The sequence below is a fragment of the Nicotiana tabacum genome, chromosome 23 (genome assembly GCF_000715075.1).
Source record: "Nicotiana tabacum cultivar K326 chromosome 23, ASM71507v2, whole genome shotgun sequence".
NCBI lineage: Eukaryota > Viridiplantae > Streptophyta > Magnoliopsida > Solanales > Solanaceae > Nicotiana > Nicotiana tabacum.
Window position 1 is genome coordinate 77,636,756 of NC_134102.1, and position 20,654 is coordinate 77,657,409.

Genomic DNA, 20,654 nt, shown 5'->3' on the forward strand with positions numbered 1-20,654 from the left:
TAACTTCAAACCCGATATGTCTGAAATTGACCTTATAGTGGGTAGGTTTACAAATTTTTTTGTAAAGTGGGTATAGCTTCCACTGTGACCCCAAAATCGGGTATATATGCAAAAGCCCCAAAAATGGATTACCAATGTGTTTAACTTTTACATTTGTAAATACCCAAATTGGGGGTTCTTCAAGTTTGAGAAACTAGGAATTCTCCCAAAAGTGATCATATTCAAAAAGCCATGGATAATATGGATATCCAAATTATCCGCCGGTAAAGATGGATATATAAAGCCGCATTTTTCTACATAATTTAGTTTATGAGAAAACGATCATGTACATTTATAAATACGAAGGTATAGCAATCGACTTCCACGTCGTTTACCTTTGCGAAAATTATTCTCAAGCAAGTTTAGAAATTTAACTTATAACTTCGTCAACTCTGTGGATTTAGATTTTATATAGTGGTCAATAATAAATTCATTGGTGATGAGAAAAGAAAAGATATTGCATGCGTAACAGTAATAAGTGATAAGGCGGGAGTAAATCTCATCTCACGTTTTATGCATTGGACCTTCCTAGATTTATAATGTGTTTAATATATCCTAAGTTGAGCATATAATTATCAATGCTAAATAAAAGACTGAATTCTTGAAAAGCACTTTTGTTTGTTAAAAGTATACCTGTTAATCGGGCCGGGCTGATCCATTTACAACCCAGTTCAGCCCGGGTCAGCAGCGTGGGGGGCGGGGTGGGACAGGTTGGGCGGGGAGCGAGTTTCAAACGAACAGTTTTTTGATACCGATGCACCGGAACCCGCCAAGCCCGTTAACGGGTTTTTAACGGGCTACAGCCCGGTTCAGCCCGTTTTTTAACGGTTTTTTTTTTAAAATATTGCAAATTATCCTACTATTCCAAATGGTTTAGTTCATATTGCTGAAATTTCTCTTTTACTACATAATTTGAAGAAGAAAGAAGGATATACTTCTGTTGTTGAATCTATGCTTCAAAGATTAGATAAGATCAGAACGGCGAAATCAAGAGCGTGACGAGGTAGATGGAGCGGAGGACCAAGAAATTGGAGATATAATGGTGTATGGTTCTGATTCAACCAATGCCGGAAATCAAGAACCTCATGTTGATATGGATAAACTTACAAAAATGATGCAAAGCATATGATGTACTATTTTCTTTTTTTATAATTGTTGTAAACTTTTAATTTGCAAGTTCAAAAATAACAAAATCAAAAAAGAACTTGCAACTTAATTTGAAGTATTATATATTATTCAATAAAAATATCAAATGAAAGTTTTCGGAGCTTGATCCTTACATATTACCTATTGGTCTTATTAAATAATTTTTTGTAGCCACTTACTTTCAAATTTCAAACGGACGGGCTAGTTTTTTTTGTGTCCAGTCCGTCCTAGTCCGCCCGTTAAACACCCATAGTTAAAAGTAACTATCTTGAAGTGGAGGAAATAAGGAACAACAATAGACCTTTCGGGCGGCATCTAATATCGTCGTACTATTTCTAAATTAATAAAGACCAATAATTAGTATCTAACCTCTTATGTTGTTAATATATTCTAATAGATGAAAAGTTAATTTGGTATTGATTGCTTGATGCTTGTTTTTAATATACACCTCCAATGTTGAAAAAGAATACAATGACACAATGCCTATTTATGGCATAAAATCCAGTCATGTCTCACATAATCACCGACTTAAATCTCTATTCCTCACTAGGTTAATCTTCATCGATCTTGATGTTTAGGAAGCATATATATCACTCTAATTTTTGAGAAAGTGGTGGGTTACCCTTCTTTTCTAGCTAAATAATCAATTCTTTCCTACTTTCAGTACTTTCATTTATAGGAGTGTATTACTCCCAACAGTTCACTTTAATTAATTTTTGATTGTTTTCACACCGATTAAGGAATTAACATTTTATCATTAATTAATAATAAAACTAATTATATTAATCTTAATTTGTTAATTGGAAATATAACAAATACTTATAGACTCTTTACTCCAAGGGAAACCGTAGGGAAAAAAAGTTAATTTGTTCTTGGTATCCGAAAAAAAAACAAATATTATAAACCATAAAAAAGACCAAAAAAATTAATTAAAATGAACTGAAGGAAGTAATTTTTATTTTCAATATGTTTCGGACAAGAAAGTGGTAAGAGGACATTGAAATAATGATTCGGTAGAACTTTCCAGCAACCACAGAGCTTCTTCACACACACAATTAGGATACTTTCATAAGTAATGAAACCACCCAATTATTGGGTTAAAATTAAATAAGTCACTTTTGCCCAAGTTTAACTCGATAAACAAGTCGATATGCATCATTAATACATTGGAACCATACTCTCTGCTTGCTAAAACTGGTTTAGATATCACATTTAACTCAGCAAATCCTGATCTTTTGCTTTTAACTTAACTTGTCCATATCTAGAGGCCGATAGTCCATACATTTGATGGGTTCAAGTGTTCAACCGAACTTTTTTTTTATTTTGACAGAGCATATAAATACTGTGAAAAAATCGCTAAAATGTTAACAAACATTAAATTTGAACCTATAATCTTAAATGTGCAATAGATTAATCGATCCTAAAGGATTGAACATATCAAGTTTAAATTAAGAATAAGTCGCCAATGTCTATATCCTTACTTAAAACACTTTCAGCACGTGTATTTGCGCCCTGTCAGTCTCAAAATAACCAAATCTCACTTCTTTCCCGTAATGTCTCCTTCAAATTTAATGATCACCGTGAATGTGACTTCAAAAAGTCTTGATTATGAAAAGGCCCCTTAAACCACTACCAATTGCTCTCTGTAGACAACTAGTTGTATTTTCAAGCAAGAATGTATTTACCAAAAAGGCAAAAACCCAACTACTTATGATCTTTACATGGTATTTTTCATATAGAAAATCAACATCAAAATGAGACCTTTTTAACACCAGAACGTTATGTTCTCCCAAAACCAATAGCTAAAACTATTGCCAACATTGGCCACCCAATGAAAATGAAAGCACAACCCCTGTTACGTTCTTGATAGATTTCTCCGACTCTTCACGTGAAGTTGTACACAATTCCCATGAAATAAGTTGTAATAAATCCTCTTAAAGCCATTCCTTCCTATAAAAACCACCAGGAAGTTTAGAACAGAGTTAACCATAAAACATATCTCAGTCCTCAGTATTCCACCATCACAATTCTTTTAGAATTTAAGACAAAAGATCAACCCCTTTTTTCAATTCATTTTATTATCAATCAACTTACCAACCATTTATCTTTTGTTGTCAGCCAATCAATATGGAGTTAAAGAATCAGTTATTGAAACAAAGAAAAGGGTCAAAGCGCAAGAAATGTGGAGAGGAACTAGTGCAGCAAGCTGAAAGCAGCTCATCATTGTGGATGGTGAAAGGTTATTCTTCAATCTCCTACATTCTGAGAAAGGCCAAAGCATTTTACGAGTGGTTTTGCATTGGCAACGAAGAGTTGTGGCTGCAGAAGGAGGTCACGGTGGTGGATCCTTACTTCTCATTCCCTGTCCTTCCTGCTGTAACCACTGGATATTAAGCTTAGTTAAGTAGGTTATCGCCAGGTTACATGTTTCTAGTGTTATTTCGCATGGTTACTAGTTTCACTTATTATGAACAGTTATTTGTTGTTACTGTATCATGATAGCGTAAGAATTTGCTAAACTATCCTAGAATTTAAACTCTAAATTTGTATATAAGGAGTATTGGTTTGTCCTGTACTTAAACTGCAGAGTACCTTGTACAAATTCTTCTTGAGTACTTTTGGTATTACATGTGAACATTGGACTAACTCGAGAGAAATTGTCAAGAAGACCTCCTCAAAAGTTAAATTGGTCAAGTGACCTCCTATTTTTTTTCTCAATTTCTTTTGGGTTGGAAAATGGCTAAATGAGTGGGTTAAGGTGGATGGGCCTTTTTAATATTTCCAAAACTTGTGAGTTACCTATAAGGTTTGAAAAACAATATTTCTTTCTTATTTTTCTGCCAACTTCTCTTTCATCTCTCTACTCTCTCTTCTCTCTCTTCTCTCTCTTACTCAACCCCATCGACCACGGTGGTTTTCGGAGGAAAGGGACAAGAATCAAACTTCGATTTTGGGTAAAATCGTCTATATAGACCTAACAAGCACTGTATTGTTGCTCAGAACGTGTCAATTCTGGTAAATCCTAAATATATTTTTTCTCGTTTCTTACATTTGTGATTTCGGATTTTGTAGAGTGATTCGTTCATATGCTTGTTCAAGATCCATTGGGTTGTGTATAACCATATCTTATATGGCGTGGGTGGTTATATTTGCTTCTTGGACTATCTCTGTGCTCTGTATTTTAGAATGTCGTCGGACTGGCGACCTAATATTTATTTATAAACATGTGGTCGTTTGTCTTCTGGTCATAGATGTTTGCTGGAACTGGGGATTATTTTTCTTATTCCGATCATAAGTTTTAAATTATTAAATGTTACATTGCATATTTGCATGTAGGTAACATGAGGAAGAAATCAATTGCTAAGAAGCATATTCCTTTGGCAAAGAAGGCAATTGCAGAGCCTTCAAAGCCTCAAAACAGGAAGAAAATGCAGAAACACAAGAACCATCACTAAGTAAAGCAAATGTTGAGCCTTCAAAAACTGCAACCAGAAAACGAAATATAGATACTTCTAAAGCTTCCTCCAGTAAAGGAAATGTTGAGATTTCTAAGCGTGATAGGAGAAAAAAGAACAAAGATCCATCAAAGTCTATCGGGTAAAAAAATAAGATCAAGGTATAGATTAGTTGACGAGTACATACATGTTAGTAAAATATTTATTTCAATGAGCTTAGCATTATAGGGCGTTGATGAGGAGGAGGAAGAAGATTTGGACATAAATTCATCACAAACTCAAATGGAAGAACATGTTTCCGAAAAATAATTGTCAAAGAAGAAAACGGCAGTGATGATGAAACTTTAGGTGGGGAGGATGATGAAAATGGTGATGATGCTACTCAGGAGGTTAATAAAAATGTTGAAGAAGAAGATGATTATGAAGAAGATGATGAAAATGATGAACAACTTGAAGATGGTGAAGATGGGTTGGAAAGTAAAACATATGCAGCAGTTGAAGGTGACCAGGATGCTCTGTCAATTTCTGTGTTTGTAAAGGTGATCGATGCATCTAAATACAAATTCAGAAATTTTCTAAGAAATCATAGATGTTTCCCGTCCAAGATTAGTGTGAGGTCTAAGATCAATCTATTCCATGAGTTCAAGGATAAACATAGAACAGTCAAATTGATGAAAAGTTTTAATAGTAGTTGTTTTGAACAGTTTGCAAAACTTTCAGAACACTAGACACAGTTCAATGGACAGCTTGTTCATTCCCTACTGATTCGCCGAATTTATTGCGCGAAGAAGCGCGAGTTATGGTTTTTAGTTGGAGATAAGCCTATTCACTTTAGATTGAAGGAGTTTTCAATGATGACTAGATTGAAATGTTGTGCCAAACCCAATAAAAAAGAAATGAAGAGAGTGATGGATGATGGCGAAACATTGTACGACAAAGTTTGTCAGTCTAGCAGGAAGGGGTGGAAACAGAGATGCTTTTGAAACAGTTGAAGTCCAAGAGGTTTAAGATTGCATTGGTGTAGTTTGTCCATTCAGTCTTGCTTGCAGGGGATAACATATGCGTATCGATAAGACGTGGATTTGTATGGCTGACAATTTAGAAGTTTTCATGTAATATCCATGGGGCAGGGAGTGTTTTAAGCTCACAATTGAGTACTTGAAGAAGGACATGTTGCCAATTTACAAATCATATGTGAGAAAGAGTAAGGAAAATAAAATCTCTGGTAAAAAGTCCAAATCGGCTAGTTATGCCATGTATGGATTCCCATGGGCATTCATGGTAAGTATTAAAAAACCTTTTCAAAATTTATTTGCAGTTGAGTACTATTATTTTATTTCATTCAGACAAAAATTAATATTTTTTGGTTCATGAAAAAATATAGGCATGGACGTACGAAGCAATTCTGTTATTTGGTCGTAGTGTCAAGAAATCAAAGGTCGTACTGATGCCGCTGCCAAGGATGTTGAGATGGCACAACAAGAAAATGACATATGACCCTGATTGGGATCCCTTTAAGCAGAGAGTTGATGACCCTGGTGTGGTAAGATAGGGAGTGCAATAATACTTCACCAGTAGATTAGACTCAACGAAAGTAGGAGATTATCATAGACCTCGTGTATATTGTATGTATTACTTGTCTATTTACTTCTATCTATGCTATATTTGAGGACGTCCACCCTTACCTTATTCCTACCCTACGTGAGATGGATATGGACTCCATGAAGAATTTGGTACCATACGAGGATGAGGTAGCGGATCCTATAATCGATCAGCTAACGGTTGATTTGGAATGGATAACTGCCATTAAAAAGACACCTGGTACAGTGAGCTTAGAGACTAATGATGAAGTTGAGTTTGCGGATGATGACCCTTTGGGTGGGAGTATTCCTGTTTCACCACTAGTTTTTGGTTTTTCTGATATTGATAGAGGAGCACCATCTAGGATGTGCAATGCTCAGTCAAGTGATACAGATGTGCGTGAAGAGTTAAAGGTTATGAATGACAAATTAGATAAGGTGTTGAAGATCTTTGGGGATATGCAAAATCAGAATGAGAGCCCTTCTAAAGTAGTTAAGTCACCTTGGTATAGGATTACAAGATTGCAAAGCAGATTGAGAAATGCTTCAATTTCTGCAAGCAAGATGAGGAAACTGAAACAGATTAAGAAGAAGACACTGAAGATAGACGTACTCAAATCAGCGGAGGAAGATAAGAAACTATTCTATGAATGGTTTGACAATAAGGAGAAGTTTCCCAAAAACCTTTTGACTGGTGTCACGACCTAGAATTCCCACCCCGGGGACCCTGATGGCGCCTAATATTTTACTTGCTAGGAAATCCAATGTTAGCTATATTTATTAATCATTTTTAACAATTCAAATCAAATGACAAAAACAAAACTTAATAGTATGAAATAAGGTGATAAACTAATAAACGACGTAATCCAAATACAATCCTAGAAACTAGTGTCATGAATACATGAGTGTCTAGAGTACTATAGATAATAGTCTGAATAAAACATAACTGTCTGAATCAAAGTAAACAGCTAGGATGACAAAGAAGGGGACTTCAGGGTTGCGGATGCCGTGTAGCTATACCTCAAGTCTCCACTGATAGCTAGATCCTATCAATCTCACTCAGCATTGTTGGGACCAACTCCAGTATCTGCACAAGAAGTGCAGAGTGTAGTATGAGTACAACCGACCCTATGTACTCTGTAAGTGCCAAGCCTAACCTCGCCGAAGTAGTGTCAAGGCTAAGATGGGTCACTTACAATAACTTGTACGCAATAACTTAAGGAAAAGGGCATGGTTATTAATGCAATAACCACTGATGAAGGAGTTGATAACTTAGGCATGGCTCTAGTGAAAAATAGAGAAGATGGTGTTTATACCCTTGTCATTACCATATTAGAACATTTCAATGGTAGATTTACCAATCAGCATGAGACAGTTCGTACTCTACTAAATGGTCTTAGATGTAGGACCTTAGGTGAATTCAGATAGTATAAAGATACCTTTATGAGTAGAGTAATGGAATTACTTGAAAATAAGTATGAACATTGGAAAGCTAAGTTTATAGATGGCCTTCCCTCCTTATTTTATGAAAGAGTAAGAAAAACTCTAAGAGGTAGCTACGGTGAAATTCAGTACAAAAATTATACTTTTGGAAAATTGATAGGAGTTTGCACACAAGAAGGATTAAACTTGTGTAACGAGTTAAAATTGTCCAGACAGCTTAAGATGGATAAGCTTAAGGAGAAATCTCAATTAGGAGACTTTTGCACCTAGTTCGGTTTACCCGAGACTTCTACTCGTAGCAAGAAGAAGAAACACAAGTATCATAGATACCCTAACCCTGATAGTCCATACAAGAAAAAGAGATCTAGATATAGATCTAAGGAAGAACGTGATACTAGGAAAAACTATCGTAAGTCCAAGAGATTTACGAAAGATAGGTTTAAAAGAGATCTTGCAGACCTAAAGTGTTACAAATGTAGAAAATTTGGCCACATAGCTCTAAATTGTAAGCTTCAAAAGTTGAAAACCTTAGAACTAGACGATGAGTTACGTGATAAGTTTTATAGTTTGTTATACACTTATGGATCAGAATCGAATTATAATTCTGAGTCAGAATCTGAAGCTGAAGTCGATTTACTTGATTTATCTGATAGTGATAAAAATATTGATAATACTTGTACAGCTTGCAAAGGTAATACACGTACTTGTGATGATAAATTTTATAAATTACAATCTCAATTTCAAGATTTAAACATGAAAAATATTACCTCTGATAATGTAATAGAACTTTTAAAAGAAGTTACTGACGAAAAACTTCGAGAAAAAATTATAAATTTGGCTGCAAGTACTAGTTCAAGTTCTTCAAAACCTTTTGAAAACTCAAAAAAAGAATTTGAATATTCTGCACCTTATTCTTTATTAGAGGTTAATAACCGTCTTATAAATAAAAATACAACTCCAGCAAGAAATTCTTCTTTCGATGATTTAAAGGTTGAAGTTGAAAATTTGAAAAAAGAGATCAAATCTCTTAAGCAAAATCAAATGATTTGTGATCATAGGATTACTCAGATTGAGAAAATCAATTCTCCAGCTGAGAAATCTAATGACAAAAATAAAGGTATTTCTGAAAATGATATTGAGGAAAAACCTATTAGAATTGATTCTCAACATGATATGTTTTTGGGAATGATGCAAATTGTTACTACCCATAAATGGTATATTAAATGAATTATTCTAATTGATAATAGTTTTTCTATTACAAATATTGCTATGATTGATAGTGGAGTTGATGTTAGCTGCATTCAAGAAGGTTTAGTACCTACTAAATATTTTTAAAAAACTACTCATATGGTTAAATCTGCATCAGGACATGCTTTAGACATAAAGTATAAATTGCCTAATACTGATATTTGTCAGAATAAAGTCTGCATTCCTCACTTCTTTTTCTTGGTTAAAAACCAGTTATACCCTCCAATTATACTTGGAACACCTTTTATTAATGCTATTTATCCTTTTACTAGAATAGACTTGAAAGGTTTTATAGCTACTTATAAGGACAAAAATATAAGTTATACTTTTATGACAGATCCCGTAACTAGAGATATAAATGCTTTAATTGATATGAAGCAAAGACATATTGATTCTTTACAATTAGAATTATTTAGTATGAATATATTTGATACTTTAAAATCCACTAAAGTACAAGAAAAGATTATATTGATTTCAGAACAAATTGCTATTGATATTTTTGCTGAACATCCTAGTGCTTTTTGGAATCGAAAAAAGCATATTGTCACTCTTCCGTATGAAGATAATTTCTCTGAGGATGATATTCCTACTAAATCTCGACCTTGTCAGATGAACGTTGAATTGATAAATTTCTGCAAAAAAGAGATCGATAATTTGTTACAAAAGGGTTTGATAAAACCCTCAAAATCTCCTTGGTCTTGCGCAGCTTTTTATGTTAATAACGCTGCTGAAAAGGAACATGGCATTCCTAGATTGGTTATTAATTATAAACCTTTGAATAATTATTTGAAGTGGATAAGATATCCCATCCCCAATAAAAAGGATTTATTATCAAGATTATATGATGCCAATATATTTTTAAAGTTTGATTTAAAATATGGTTATTGGCAGATTCAAATATTTAAGGAGCATACTTATAGAATTGCTTTTAATGTTCCATTCGGGCAATATGAATGGAATGTTATGCCTTTTGGTTTAAAGAATGCCCCTTCTGAATTTCAAAAAATCATGAATGATATATTTAATCCATATCTGGATTTCATCATTATTTATATTGATGACATTTTGATATTCTCTAAAACATTTAAAATGCATATTAAGCATTTAGATATTTTTAAAAGGATTGTTATACAAAATGGTTTAGTTATTTCGAAACAAAAAATGAGTTTAATCCAAACTAATATTCGATTTTTAGGACATTATATCTGTCAAAGAAAAATAACTCCGATTCAAAGATCTATTGATTTTGCTTCAAAATTTTCCGATATTATTACTGATAGGTAGAGGTAGAGGTAGAGGAAGGGGAAGATCGTCCCCACATTCCCAAGGGAGAACATCCCCGTCATACTCTCAAGGATCATCATACGGATCCACATCAAACTCTCCAGTTATAAAAATGGGAAAAAAGAGCTTGATAAATGAGAAGATATCTCTCAAAGGTGAATCCTCATCAGGACCATCTGTTCATCTAGAAGATATTCCAGAGGATAGTCCGTTATACGCACACTTGCAAGCATATTTGGCTGCTCAAAAGCAAAATGATACTTTTGCTTCAATTACGAAAGAGGACAATGATGATATTAAGTCCTATGAGAACTTGCTTAAAAAGAAATAATATTTCTTTTAGAAAATACAGAGATTCAGAGGAAAGAAGAGCCATGGAAGATATTCCAAAGGTACTTGATAAATGGATTATATTATCCGGGTGAGTTATACAAAACCCATTCTTACTATGAGACTATTCTCACCAGTACAGGCAGTGCAGAATTTCAACACTTTTCTGGTTATAGCACGGACGGGAATGTTTATAACTTCTCAAAGATTATTATCAAACAGATTATATCAGTTGAAGATTGGGGTATATTTACAATGAAAGAAAGGCAGATAAGCCTTAACAAATTCTGGATGAATTTTACCTATTGGGATTATATCCAAGCTTTTGATAAAGTGCTCTATTATAATAATGATAGACATAAGCACACTTGGTTCATAAAGGTATGTTCAAAAATATTTACTGAACCAATTCCTAATTGGTTTTTAAATTGGTAGTCATACCATGGTCCAACATTCAAGATATTACCTGACCCATTTCTTATGTTATACAAAGAATGGACAAAAGTTTCACCAGATTTAAACGAGTTATACCACACAGATCATATTTGTTATTTAGAAAAGATTGACCAGATATATTTCTTTCTAGAATTCTCTATTCCCTGGATTCATAAGTGGACTCCAGAGTTGGGATTCACCGAAGAACAAATTTCTTGTTTATACAGGACTTTTTATAATACTTTCTGGGATAAATTGATGAAAAAGGATCCCCAAAACAAATATGTTATACGGTCAAGAACTCTTGAATTCCATTAAAGCAAAAATCCAAGAATATTCCAGCAACCCCCAAAAGGAAAAAATTGATGATAGCTCAGTTCGGCACATTGCCAGAAAGATCTCCTTTCAAGAAGGGCATAAAGAAGAAATGATTAATGATTATTTGGAAGAAGTAAAAAGATATTTGCTTCGTTCCATCAACCAATATGAAAAATCTGACATTCGATGCGGAGTGAAACTAGCAACGATGATATTGCAGATGATTCTCAACCTATTGAATCAGAAAAGATATTATCTGATGAAGCCTTACAAAATACAGAAGAATTCCTCCAAAGGATGAAAAGAAAAACAACCTAGACAGTGATAATTGTGGTCAACTACAGTAATAGCTGCCTGGGACCTACAGCACAGTGAAGCCGCCGGGAACCCCGCTCAAACAGTAGATACACTGTTTGTACAGTAGAAATACTGTACAGGGACCCAGAATATGGGACCCTCTTTTACTGTTTTAAGATTCTTTTTTTTCTTCTTATTTATAGGCGCATTTGTTCAGAGAGAGGCATCAGCCAAAACACTCTCTCTCTCTCTCTCTTAAATCTCTCTCTCTATTGTAAGTACTACTTTGTAATCGAAGTTCAAGTAAATAAAATCTCAAGTTCTTCGTATTCAGGCCTTGCATCCTGGCCTCAAAAGGTATTTATTTTATTTTTATTTCAAGTCTTTCTTCTAGTCTCTCCTCTCTGGCCGTGACTATGTCCGGCTAAGAGATTTCATATCTATGTTGAATATCTAACTTCTCTCCTATATACATCATGAAAGATCTGGCCTCTATCAAAATATAAAGGAATTTTTTAATATAGTTTCTTGGCTTGGTTCCGAGATGGTGGTACAATCTAATCTAGCACTACTCTTATTGGCTTTGCCTTAGTGGCTCCGTCTAGCAAGCCGTGAACCTTAGCCCGTTAAACGTGATGAAAAAGGGCATCTTCTTTCACGGTTAGAACCGCTAGACACATGGGCTCAATAAGAATATGTATTAGATTAAGACAGGCCCCTTGCTTGGGTAAAAGGTTAGACCTTCCATACAGTCAGCAAACTATATGAAAATTCTTGTATATTTCGGTTCTTATATCCTTACTGGCCGTGCGGATTATCGCCAGCCTTTAAACTTAAGGATACTAAATTAGCTAGATTGGGATGGCCGTGCGGATTACCGCCAGCCTACACGATCGTGTTAAAATTACACGATCCTGTTAAAATGGTATAAGAGCCTAGGAACTTTCATGGTATATATGAGATAGATCTGAAGTATTCGGAATAGGTATGTTATTTTTATAATGAATTTAGGAGAAACTAGTATGAAAAATACTAGAGTTGAAGAGGTAGATATACCTCAAAACCTTGATTTATTAAACAAATGGACAATTCCTAAAGTCCCTATTAAAACAATTTATGATTATGGATGGTTTGATAAACTTTCTTCAAAGCAACTAGTTAAAACTACTGAGCAATCTTTAGCTTTAAACTCGTCTGAACAGACTATTCAGTTGTTAAACAAACAAGATGTAAAATTATATAAAAATCAGTATAATTATCTGCATGTTGGTATGGTTCAAATTGCTTTTAAGCCATTAACCCTTAAAGGGTTACCAGAAACATTTTTGGCTGCTCTTAGAGATGCTAGAAACTTGAATTTTAGACAGTCTCTAATGGGTTCGATTGAATCTACTGTGGCCTATGGTCCAGTATATTTTACTACTCAACCCAATCTTCAATTATCTCTTTCTGATGTTAATATACTTGATGCATTGACATTAAATGTGAAAATGCATGGTTATAATTATGCGCCTGGATCTGAACTTATATGTTTATCTTATAGAATTTATTTTAAATTATTATCTACGTTAAACCCTAGATGTAAACTGTATGATACATCCGATCAGACTATATTGGTGGAAACCAATTTTGCAAAGTCTAAGGTCACCACGAGGAGACCTATTAAGTGGGAAGAAATTAATTTCCCAACTACTTGGACTTTGGATTCAGTTATATCCCCAAGTCAAATAACAAATGCTGTCAGTAATACTGAATATTCTCATATTACTCAAAATCCGGATGGTAGGATTTGTATTCAATTTGATAATAATGGATCCACTTACAATAGATAGTCATTTTCTAATAATAGACTTTTGCCTGCTATTAGTCATAGTTATAATAGGCATTCATTTACTAATCGTAGATTGTTGACTGATATTCAACATATTTCTCCTGTTGAACCAGTTTATGGACCAGCTAAAAATCGTGCTGCATCTTTACACACTATTTCTACTAAAAGTGATAAGCCTGTTGAAAGGGTTAAGATTAACCCCCAAACAAATATTGTTCAGGATAATGATAATATTTCTGATAAGGATATTCCTTCTGTATCCGAAATGGATTTTGACCCAAATGAAGTTTAATGATCCCACACCAAATAGATTTTAGTCCAGGGTCACAAGCAAGAAATTATGTTCAAAAGGATTTCTTTAGTAATAAATAGAACCGGTTTAAAACTTGGTTTTTTGATACTTATAGTAAAGAAGATTTAAATAATATTTCTCAAGAGTTTTATGAAAATTGTGCTTTACATAATCAAATTATATATTTTGTTCCTTGGTTTATAACCACCTATTTACCGCTTTACATAAAGATTTTAGAAAGATCTTATAAAGATGGGAGTGGTAATATTACTAAAGCCATATACCCACCTCAAGCACCTTTTGTTTTACCTAATAATACAGGTATTACGTTTACTGCATTTCAAAAATTTATTGATGAAGATGTTGTTGCAGTCAGCATCGTAGAAATTAATAATTTGATTTCTTAAAATAATTATTTAAGTTTATATGTTAAAGTTTTGGGTGAACTATCAGTTCTCTTGATAAAAAACTTAATGAATTAACAGTTTTGATAAAAGAAATGAGTAGTAGCAAGAAGATAACTGATATTGCCTCTACTTCAGGAAGCAAATCAGAAGCTCAAATTGTTCTTACTCATGTTCAAAGACCCCCTGAGATTCAGAATTTTAAATTCAAATCTTTAAATGATTTAAAAGAACTTCTTGATAAAAAAATTATCTCGTTTAAATATCAATCTTATTGATTTATCAAAAGATTTTGCTGATAAATTAGATACCACTTCTGATTATAAAAATGAAGTTTGGTCAGAGTTTAATAAACTCAGAGCTTATCCCAAAAAGAATAGTAAGTATGCTGATAAACCCAGAATGCAAACTTATTATTATAATCGGCTTACTCCTCAAGATGTCTTAATAGAGGAACGTGATTGGAATCAGACTAATACATCTTACAGTGGTTCCGAAATTTATGAATGGAATCTTGATGGTTTGACTGATAGTGTTGGAAATGTCTGAGCAGTCGGCTTGCCTAGTACCATGATAGGCGCCATCACGAAAGGTTGGATTTTGAGTCGTGACATAGACAACCCATACAAGTGAAACCACGTTATAGAAAGCAACAAATATTACAAAACTATAAGGCAACTAAGACCTATGACAATTTAGATATGCAAGTAAAGCAAGTAGAGACAAGTAGAAAACAAGCATGGGATCATGGTAGGGAGGGGCAATTTAATACAAGAATAACTAAATCACAAGTAACAATTTTGGCATGGAAGTCAATAAAGCATGTAGAAATTAAGGCATGAAACAAGATATATCATAGAGTAACAAAAACATGGCAGCAAGTATCGTGACGGTGTATATAGACTCGTCACCTCGTATATACGTCTTTTCTAATATAATTCACATAACACGTAGTTCAATGTTTCCTAATTCCCTCAAATCAAGGTTAGACCCAACACTTACCTCACTCTGCAACTCAAGCAATCAATCAACCATGGCTTTTCCTTTTGAACAAGCCTTCAAACCAACCAAATCTAGCAAATTATTGACCAAATGATTCAAAATAAGCTTTAGAAACTACCCACAAATGAAAGAGGTTCCATTTTGATCATTTTTTAAAAAGTCAACAAAAGTCAACCCTGGGCGTGCTTGGTCCCCCCCGAGCCCAGTTATGTGAATTATTTCGAAATTTGACCTCAATTTGAGGTCTAAATCTCAATTTTACAAAAATTTCCAATTCTATCCAAATCCCTAATTTCTACCATGAAAATCCTAATTTTGATGTTTAAATCTCATGAAATGTAATGGGTAATTGAAAGAAAATGGATTAAAGTCACTTACCAATGAATTTGGGAAGAAAAGTCTCGTGGATAATCGCTTCTAGAGTGTTTAGGGTTGAGAAATGGTGTGAAATGAGCTAAGTACCATTTTTTCCCTCTTTTACCGAGCTGCAGGTGTCACAATTGCGAAGTCATGTTCGCAATTGCGAACATCGCAAATGCGAGACAATGGTCGCAAATGCGAACCATGCCTTAGAGCCACAGAAGTCGCAAATGCGAAGATATCCCCATCGCAAATGTGGTCAGGAACTTCACAAATGCGAAGCAAATTCAAGTGCACGCTGAGTCGCAAATACAACTCTGAAAGTTCGCAAATACGAACATGTGTCTCGCAAATGCGAGATTACCCAGTCCAGCCTATGCTCGCAAATGCGATCTATTGTTCGCAAAAGCGAGGCTCGCAATTGCAAGCCAGACCTTTCAAATACGAGATCTGTAGCAGAACACCAGTAACAGAAGTGCACCACCTATCTTCACACTCACCAAACTCATCCGAAACATGTTGTAAAACTCACCCGAGCCCCTCGGGCTCCAAACCAAATATGCATACAAGTGTAATAATATCATAATAATTTGCTGGCGCAATCAAATCACCGAAATAACATCAAAATCTACAATTCAATCGTACCGATCCGAGGTCATTTTTACAAAATGTTGACTGTGGTCAACTCGAGTTGTTTTTAAAGCCAAAAATCATATTTTCTTCAAATTTTCACATAAAATCTTTTCAAATAGTGATGCGGACCACGCACGCAAACCAAAGAAACATCAAACGAAACTAACGGAGGTCTTAAAACACAAAATTAAGGGCTAATACATAAAATGACCTATCGGGTCATCACATTCTCCACCTCTAAAATAAACATTCATCCTCGAACGGACATAGAAAGGTACCTGGACTGGTGAAAAGGTGTGGGTATCTACTCTGCATATCGGACTCAGACTCCCACGTAGCTGCCTCGATCGGCTGACCTCTCCACTGCACACTAACTGAAGGATAACTCTTGGATCTCAACTTTCGGACTAGCCGGGCTAGAATGGCTACCAGCTCCTCCTCATAAGTCAAATCCTCGTCCAATTGGATTGAGCTAAAATCTAATACATGAGACTGATCACCGTGATACTTCTGGAGCATGGACACATGGAACACTGGGTGGACTGCTGATAAACTAGGTGGAAATGCAAGCTCTTAGGCCACCTCAGCAACTCTCTCAAGAATCTCAAAGGGTCCGATATACCTAGGGCTCAACTTGCCCTTCTTTCCGAACCTCATCACACCCTTCATGGGTGAAACTCGGAGCAAAACCCTCTATCCAACCATGAATGCAACATCATGAACTCTACGATCAACATAACGCTTTTACTTAGACTGAGCTATGCGAAGTCGGTCTTGAATCATCTTGACCTTTTCCATGGCATCCTGAACCAAATCGATACCCAACAACCGAGCATCTCCCGGCTCAAACCAACCAACTGGAGAACGACATCGCCTCCCATATAATGCCTCATAGGGAGCCATCTGAATACTCAATTAGTAGTTGTTGTAGGCAAACTCCGCAAGTGGCAAGAACCGATCCCAAGAACCCTCGAAATCCATAACACAGGCGTGAAGCATATCCTCTAATATCTGAATAGTGCACTCAGATTGTCCATCCATCTGAGGGTGAAATGTTATACTCAAACTCAACTTGTGTGCCTATCTCATGTTGTACGACCCTCTAGAAGTGCGATGTGAACTGCGTGCCTCGGTCAGAAATAATGGACGTCGGCACACCGTGCAAACGAATGATCTTGCGGATATAGATCTAAGCCAACCGCTCTGAAGAATAAGTAATTGCCACCAGAGTGAAATTCGCCGACTTGGTCAACCTATCCAAAATCACCCATACAACGTCAAATTTCTTCTGAGTCCATGGGAGCCCAATAACGAAATCCAGGGTAATATGCTCCCACTTCCACTCAAGAATATCAAGACTCTGAAGCAAACCACCAGGCCTCTGATGCTCGTACTTAACCTTCTAACAATTCAAACACTGAGCCACATGCTCAACTAAGTCTTTCTTCATTCTTCTCCACCAATAATGCTGCCTCAAATCCAGTTACATCTTGGCAGCACCCGAATGGATGGAATACCACGAACTGTGGGCCTCCTCAAGATTCAACTCATAGAGCCCATCTACATTGGGCACACAGATCCGACCCTACATCCGCAACACTTCATCATCTCCAATAGAAACCTTCTTGGCATCATCGTGTTACAGTGTGTCCTTAAGGACAAGCAAACGGGGTTCATCATACTAACACTCTATGATGCATTGATACAAAGAAGACCGAGAAATCGTGCAAGCAAGAACCCGACTAGGCTCTGAAATATCTAACCTCACGAATTGATTGGCCAAAGCCTGAACATTTGTTGCTAGCGGTTTCTCACCAACTGGAATATATGCAGGGCTACTCATACTCACAGCATTTCTACTCAAGGCATCGGCCACCACATTGGCCTTCCCGAGCTTATACAAAATGGTGATATCATAACCTTCAACTGCCGAAATGCGTATGCAATCACCCTAACATCCTGCATCAATATTGCACCAAGCCTAATATACGATGCATCACAATACACAGTATAGGATTCTGAATCCATGGGTAATACCAACACCGGAATTGTAGTCAAGGCAATCTTGAGCTTCTAAAAGCTCAACTCACACTCATCAGACTTCCTGAATGGGGCACCCTTCTAGATAAATCTAGTCAATGGGGCCCGGAGCTAAGTCAATATCCCTGTCGGGCGGCATCCCTGGCAGATCTGCAGGAAATACCTCTGGAAACTCACGCACAACAGGTACTGAATCCATAGAAGGAACCTCCGTACTAGAATCACGAACATAGGACAAATATGCTAGACACCCCTTCTCGACCATATGTCGAGCCTTCACATAAGAAATAACTTTGCTAGTAGAATGGCCAGGAGTCCCCCTCCACTCTAATCGGGGTAACCCCGGCATGGCTACGGTCATCGTCTTGGCGTGACAGTCCAATATAGAATGATAAGGTGACATCCAATCCATGCCCAAAATAACATCAAAGTCCACCATATCAAGAAGTAGGAGATCTGCTATAGTCTCAAAGCTCCCGATAGAATCCACACACGAGCGATAAACACGATCTACAATAATAGAATTTCCATAGGCGTGGACACATATACAGGAGCACTCAAAGAATTACGAGGCGCAATCAGATAAGAAGCAAAATAGCATGACACGTAGGAATAAGTAGAGCCCGGATCAAATAGAACTGAAACATCTCTATGGCAAATCGGAACAATACTTGTGATGACGGCATCAGATGACTCTGCCTCAGGTCTAGCTAGAAATGCATAAAATGAGGCTGGGCCCCATCACTCTGACCTTCGTCCCTTGGGCGACTCCTAACTGACTAGCTTCCACCTCTAATGGCCTGACCTCCAGCTCTAACAACCTGACCCCCGCCTCTTGTTGGTTATGCGAGCGGTGGAGCAACTGGTGCCGGCATGATGGCACAAGAACCCTGTTAAGGCTTGCTACTCGATAATCTAGGGAAATACCTCCTGATGTGACCTATGCCCCCACACTCAAAGCACTTTCTCGGTTGTTGAGGCTACTAAAGCTGAGACTGACCCTGACAGCCCGGATAGCCGTTGTAGTAACCCTGAAGCGGTGGTGCACTAATAGGATTTGAAGGTGCAATGAATGTTGGTTGCTCATAATGAGACCCATAAGAACCACAACCTCCCAAAGAACCATAGACCCTGAAGAGCTGGCTGAATCGGCCTAGGAGGATGGCCTCTACAAAAAGAACCTCTACCTCCAGATGAGGCACCACTGAAGCCACCGAAATGATGGGGCATCTTCTCAGCTGTCGACCCTCTATCCTGACCACGAACTATCTTGATCCATCTAGAAATCTCTACGGCCCTCTGGAGAGAAATATCATCCCCTGTCTCCTTGGCCATTTGAAGCCTAATGCCAAAGGTAAGACCATCAATAAACCTCCTCACCCTCTCTCTATCTGTAGGAATCAACATAGATATATGATGGGCTAGATCCACAAATCTGGTCTTGTACTGGGTGACGGTCATGCCACCCTACTGAAGGTGCTCAAACTGCCTACAGTACTTCTTTCTCAGAGTGAAAGGAATAAACTTCTCCGGAAATAGCTGCGAAAACTGATCCCAGGTAAGTGAATGTGAACCAGCTGGTCTGCTCCGCTCAAAATCTTGCCACCACTTCTTGGAAAAACAGGTCATCTGGAACTCTACAAAGTCGACCTCATTGGTCTCAACAATACCTATGTTGCGCAATACCTCGTGGCAATGGTCTAAGTAATCCTGTGGGTCCTTAGAGGGTGCACCACTATAATGAACAGGAAAGAGCTTGGTGAACTTATCCAACATCATCAATCCCTCAGAAGACATTGTGGGCCTCTCCCCGGGCTGTGTAGCAACTATGGGCTGAACTACCCCAACTGCTGGAGTTGTCGAAGTCTGGTATAAAGGATCCATCTGCTCCGGAGTGTGAGTGGCAGGAGTCTGTGCTCCTCCCCCAGCCTGAGAAGCGACTGGTGCTATAGGAAATGCTCCGGTCGAAGCCACACTCTCCATGAGTCTAACTAAGCGGACTAGAGCGTCCTAAAGTAGGGGAGTGGAAATGAATCCCTCTAGGACCTGAGCAGGTTCGATTGGTACGGCCTGAACTGGGACCTCCTCCTCGTGGTCAAGATGAGGCTTCACCATGGGTGTTGTTGTTGTCATACTATAGGATGAGCTCTACCTCGGCCTTGGCCTCTACCCCTGGTAGTGGCTACAACAGGGGGCTCTGGCTCTTGCCCGACTTTGGACATTGTGCGAGTTATCATCATCTACGAGAGAACAAGTGTAGAATGGTTCACACTTCAATAATGGAAATAAACTGCACCATAGAGAAAGAAAAGTGAAATTTTTCTAAAGCCTTATAACTTCTGAGAGATAAGTACAGACATCTCTGTACCAATCCTCCAGACTCTATCATGCTTGCTCATGACTCGTGAGATCAATACAACCTAATACTCTGATACCAACTTATCACGACCCGGAATTTCTACCGTCGGGACTGTGATGGCGCCTAACATTTCACTTGCTAAGCAAACCAACATTAGC